General features: G+C 37.3%; 1 non-coding gene across 1 annotated transcript; it reads right to left on the bottom strand.

The window, feature by feature from the left end:
• Positions 1-3,177: 3,177 nt before the first annotated feature.
• LOC128280099 (small nucleolar RNA R71) lies at positions 3,178-3,284 on the bottom strand. Its single transcript, XR_008270281.1, has one exon. It is a non-coding gene; the product is annotated as a small nucleolar RNA R71 (small nucleolar RNA).
• Positions 3,285-6,157: the final 2,873 nt, after the last annotated feature.

Below are 6,157 nucleotides of genomic sequence, written 5' to 3'. Positions count from 1 at the left end.
CATTGTGCCTAATTGGCTTTGCTAAAATAAACAGTAGTAGTACGGTATTTAGTACCTCATCGAATTAAACCGAAGTAACAGTAACAGTACGACACACGAAGTGCCTCATCGACACAAAGTCAAAGTAACAATACGACACTATTAGTGCCTCTCGACCCATGGTCGAAGTATCCCAGTACACTTCCAAATCCTATGGCATGCCAATTATATCCAACCTAGCCTGACACTGTTAATAGGGTATTCATTTCACTTTAATTTTTAGATAATAATCAATATACAATTCAGTTTAGATATTCACAACTTCAATCAATTCAATATAATAATAACAAGACTTACCTCTATACTACTTACCATATATATAATGAATGCAAAAATAATTATTAAGTTTGGTTTATAGAAATACAAACCGTAAATTTTTCGGATTACTCCCCATCAACTTTCTCATTTCCTTTCTTTGTCGATGTCTTCGGTACTACGTTAGCTACGGAAATTAAACAATTTATACTATTAATACAATAACAATTCACAATAAATAATTAAATTTCTAGTTAATTCAAATTTCAATTTTCAATTTAACCTAATTAACATATTTTCTTTTATCACTCAATCCATACTTCATTTCTATTCAATTTCCTATCATATTCGCTTTAAACATTAAATATTCATGGTAAAACCCTAATCTCAAGTCTCTTTCAATTTAGTCCCTCAATTATAAAAGTTATAGCTTCTTTTACAATTTAATCCTTTAATCAATTCTAACTTGAAATTTATTCAATTAAATCCCTAATTCAACAATTTGTTCAACATAACCCATGTCTAAAAATCATCTAACTTTCAAAATTTCCACTTACATCAAGTAATATTTGTCTCTAGGACTCCAAAAACATCAAAATTATAAAGAAAGAGACTTAATTGACATACCAAATTAAACTTCAAGCTTCAAAACCCTAATTTTCCCTTTTCTTTTTCTTTCTTTCTTTTTCTCCCCACTTTTGAATTGCTTCTGTTTCTTTTTCTTGTTTTTCTTTCTTTTATTTCTTTTATTGTTATATGCTTGATAAACCGTAAATTATACATATTTTTACCCCATGTTTAATGCATTTTATAAATGATTTATCATTAAAATTGGTGAATTCGATGCTTCTAATGTTTCAATTTCATGTTTTGTACTCAGGAGAACACCAAGATTAAAAAGGAGCCAAAAACGAGCCAAAAAGGGACAAAACGGATCAAATTGAGAAGATGACACGGACTAAACTTGCCACATGGGCAGCTCACACGGCCGTGTCTTTCGAGGGTGTCGACCAAGGCTTTCACGATTCACATGGCCTAGCCATTGACCCATACGGCCGTGTGCAATTTAACGAATTGAACACGGCCTGGCAATCACGTCACATGGCCGTGGCACACAGGCTTGTCCCTACTGAGCCCAAGTTAAGTCCAATTCAGAAAAGGCCACTTTGAAGGGTTTCTAGGCATTCCAAAGCCTATAAATACGCACTGAAGGAGGAGAAAAGGGGAGACGGAGAAGAGGGGTAAGGAATTACCCCAAGGAAGTCGATTTATCCATCTCAGAAGCCGGATTCATCATCAAGACTAAAGATCTCTCCTCAATTCCCTTTCTAGATTGTTGGGTTTTCTTTATGTTTTGTATTCTTTATTCTTTTGAGATGTTTTCTTATTTAGTTATGAACTAAATCCCCTAAATACCTAAGGGGGATGAAACCTAAGACGAATCTTGTTATTATTTTCTAAATCTTATGATAAATATTTAACTTGTTCTTAATTATGTGTTATAAATTCTTGTTTTGATATCCCATGATACTGATTCAAGAAACGCTCTTATTCAGAGGAGGAATAAACCCTGTCTAATAGTACATTTTCCATAATTAAGCAGAGTTGATTGCGTGCCTAAAAATAGCTAAAAATAGGGTGACAAGATTTTGTCGGATTAGGGTGAAACCTAATAAGAGGATCCATAGATCGAGTTAATGCAACCCTAGAGTGTTAATTAGAGAAAAGTCTCGGTTACTCAATCTAGGGATTAGACGTTATTAGTCTTGAATAGGGATAATAACATAACTCAGGGATCTCTACGGAACAAGTTGAATGAATAAATTATCCAATTCGGAGCCAGAATAACAAGTAAAGTCTAGGTGGATTTTTCCTTAGGTATTATCTCACGTCAATCGATTTTCCCAAAAGCAATTCCCCAATTCTTTTCTCTGTGCGTTCTTAGTTTTAGTAATTAGTTAATTAAAACAAACCCTTTTATTCTTAGGCTAGATAATAAAAAGATAGTTATTACTAGTACTTTTGGTTCCCTTGGGTACGATATCTCGGTCTTGCCATTACTATACTATTGTTCGATAGGTGCGCTTGCCTTTTCGTCGTGGTAATAGTTAGTCTAGGTTTGATCTTCATTATAAATATTTATTACTTGTTACGAATCACGCGATCAAGTTTTTGGCGCCGTTACCGGGGATCTGAAATATTAGGAACACTAAATTTTTAGTACTTTAGCCATTTATTTTTCTTGCAATTTTATATTATTTATTATTTATTAATGTACTTTTTTCTCTCTCTTGACAGGTTTTTATAGTTTATGACTAGAAGAAACCTGTCATGACTATTAGTCTTTAACAAAGAAATCGATCGTACAATTTGCAAAAATTAAAGAGAAATAAGGCGTAGTTTACGCTACACGGAGAACGAGCGAGAAGACAATACTCAAACCCCAACCGAAGAGATGGCCAAAAATCGAGGCAATCAGCTGCTTCCTGCAATTGCAGCTAACCAAAATCCTGCTCCACGTACTATGTATGATTATGCTAAACCTTCTTTAACAGGAACTGAGTCTAGTATAGTTAGACCTGCTATTGCTGCGAATATTTTTGAACTAAAACCTAACACTATTCAGATGATACAGCAGTTTGTTCAGTTTGATGGTTTGCAGGATGAAGATCCCAACGCTCACTTAGCAAATTTCCTCGAATTTTGCTATACATTCAAAATCAATGGCGTTTCTAATGATGCCATTTGTCTTCGGTTATTTCCCTTTTCACTGAGAAACAAAGCTAAACAGTGGTTGAACTCGTTACCACGAGGATCTATCACTATTTGGGAATAAATGACCGAGAAATTTTTACTAAAATATTTTCCGCAGCTAAAACGGCTAAATTGCGTAATAATATCTCTTCTTTTGTGCAGATGGATTTAGAAACACTTTACGATGCATGGGAGAGATACAAGGATTTACTGAGAAGGTGCCCTCACCATGGGTTACCGCTTTGGCTGCAAGTTCAAACGTTCTACAATGGTGTGAATCCCTCGACAAGACAAATGATTAACGCAGTTGCTGGCGGAACCATCAACAATAAAACACTGGAAGATGCCTATGAATTCATAGAGGAGATGTCACTGAACAACTATTAGTGGCAAGTTATGAGGTCAAAGCAACAAAAATAGCCGGCGTCTATAACATTGATTCAGTCACTATGCTCTCAAATCAGGTAGAACTTCTCAATAAAAAGATTGACGGTTTACTTGGTTCTATGCAGGTACATCCAGTAATGAGGTGTGACTCAAGCAAAGGAGGTGTACATACAGAATATCAATCCTTCAATCCCACAACCGAAGAGGAACAAGTCAACTATATGGGTAACAATAACATTAGATCTCAAAATAACCCATACAGTAATGCTTATAATGCAGGTTGGAGGAACGGCCCAAATTTCTCCTAGGGTGGTCAAGGGAATAAAAAGCCACAAAATCCTCAATGTTTTCAACAGCCACCTTATCAACAAGAGAAGAAACCAAACCTTGAAAAGATGCTTTCTAAATTCATCTCGGTGTCAGAAACCCGTTTCTAAAATACCGAGACAACACTTAAGAATCAACAAGCATCGATCTAATTACTCGAAACTCAGATAGGTCAGTTGTCCAAACTAATCTTCAAATGACCACAAGGTAGCCTGCCAAGTAATACTGAACCTAATCTGAGGGAACACCTCAATGCAATTAGCACTCAAGATAAAGAAGGATTCATTACACCTGAACCAAAATTACAGCAAGACAACACGATGAACAAAGGACAAGAAGAGGTAAACAATAATGATCCCAAATAGGTAAGTATGAATCATGAACCTCGTGTGCTATATACTAAAACGATGGCGAAAGACAGAACAGAAGAACAATTCGGTAAGTTTGTTAAACTCTTAAAGAAATTACATGTTAACTTACCCTTTATTGAAGTTCTTTCGTAGATGCCCAACTCAGCAAAATTCTTAAAGGAACTTCTGAGCAATAAAAGGAAATTAGACGCTACATCACATGTGGAACTCAATGCAGTCTGCTCAGCTATTCTAAAGAATGAGCTACCTAACAAATTGAAAGATCTAGGAAGTTTTACAATTCCTTGTTTAATTGGTAGTCTATTTGTGAATAATGCTTTAGCTGATCTAGGGGCAAGTATAAATGTTATGCCATATAAAATGTTTAAACGACTAGGTCTCGGTAAACCCAAACAGACTAGGATGAGCATACAATTGGCTGACAAAACAGTTAGATTTCCTAAGGGTATTATTGAAGACGTTCTCGTTAAAATTGATAATTTTATTTACCCAATAGACTTTGTTGTCTTAGATATGGATGAGGATAACGAGGTACCTTTAATTTTAGGATAATCATTTTTAGTAACTGTCAGAACAATTATTAATGTAGGCACAGGAGAACTAACACTTCGTGCAGGTGACGACGCAGTAACACTCCAAGCACACAACTCAGTTAAAACCTCTAAGACTCAAGCTAATGCTATAAAACCTGTCAATGATAAAACTAATATTCAATCGTCTTTGCAGGAACTTCCTCGAACCAAGACAACAAAGACAGTCCGCTACTATCATGAAGAGAACAAAGACGTCCATGAAGAACGAAGACTACGGATAGATGAGCTAGACGAATGGCGAGAACACAAACCGAGAACACATGATAAACCGAAACTACACAAACACAAGCTCGATACCTCTCCTAATCAACTTCAGGTCGGCAATACAGTCTTACTAGATGCCGTTGATCCTCACATTATCACTAACACACCAAATGAGGAAATCCATCTTACGGTACTTAGTATTTTTCCATTCGGTACAGTGGAGGTGAGTCATCCCAAGTTCGGCACTTTTAAGGTAAACAACACCCGTTTAAAACCTTATTTCAAAATTAACAGCAGGAATAGGGAGTATGAACTCCTCGAACCACCATGATCATTCAACGGAGAGGTAAGTCTAGCTTAGACTATAAACAAGCGCTTCTCAGGAGGCAACCCGAGTACTAACCATTTTAAATTATCTTAAATCCAAAATTTAAACATTTAGGTCATTAACAGAGTATTTGAAGCATAGGTTCCCAGCACCGCACGGCCTGTAACACAATAGTGCTTAAGGATGTGTGTATCAACATGGAGGGAAACACGGCCGTGCGATACGGCTGTGCGAAAACAGGGTAAATGATTTCCCCAAAACAAGGAATGCGATAAAATCCCCACGGCCGTGTGACATGGCTGTGGGTGAATTTGATACACACACGGACGTGGGAATAGAAACCCACGGGCGTGCCATGGACAAGGCTCTATTCTATTTCTTTGACACGGGTGTGTCCGTAGACAACAATACACGGGCGTGGTACCTTAACATGGGCGGGGGAGAAACGAACACAGCTAGGCACGGCCGTGTCATATGGCCATGTACCACACACGCCCAAGAAACACGGGCGTGGGATAGTAGCCAAGTACGAACTAAAATTGAAAAATTCGAAACACACGGGCTCAACCTCATAAAGGACACGGGCGTGACCTTAGGCCGTGTGGCCCTCCCCTATATAAGCAAATCACTGTTCATTTTCCTCTTCCTTTCCAAAGACTTAGCCTAAATCTCCCCTTCTCCATTCCCTGATCCCTATTCTCAATCACCACCACCTTCTCGTCTAGTTCATGTGGCAGTTTCATATGCTAACATCTCTGAGCACCTCACCTGATTCGAGCTTCAGTGTTTTCAACAATTTGACAACATTGATGCTACTCTACAGCAAAGTTGTCAGCACCTTTCCATCTCATCGCTAGTCCCGCCTCGTGAACCATCCAGCGATGAAGATGTTTAGAAAT

This window comes from Gossypium arboreum, chromosome 8 (assembly GCF_025698485.1).
Source record: "Gossypium arboreum isolate Shixiya-1 chromosome 8, ASM2569848v2, whole genome shotgun sequence".
NCBI classification, from domain to species: Eukaryota; Viridiplantae; Streptophyta; class Magnoliopsida; order Malvales; family Malvaceae; genus Gossypium; species Gossypium arboreum.
This window is presented reverse-complemented; position numbering and strand designations above follow the sequence as displayed.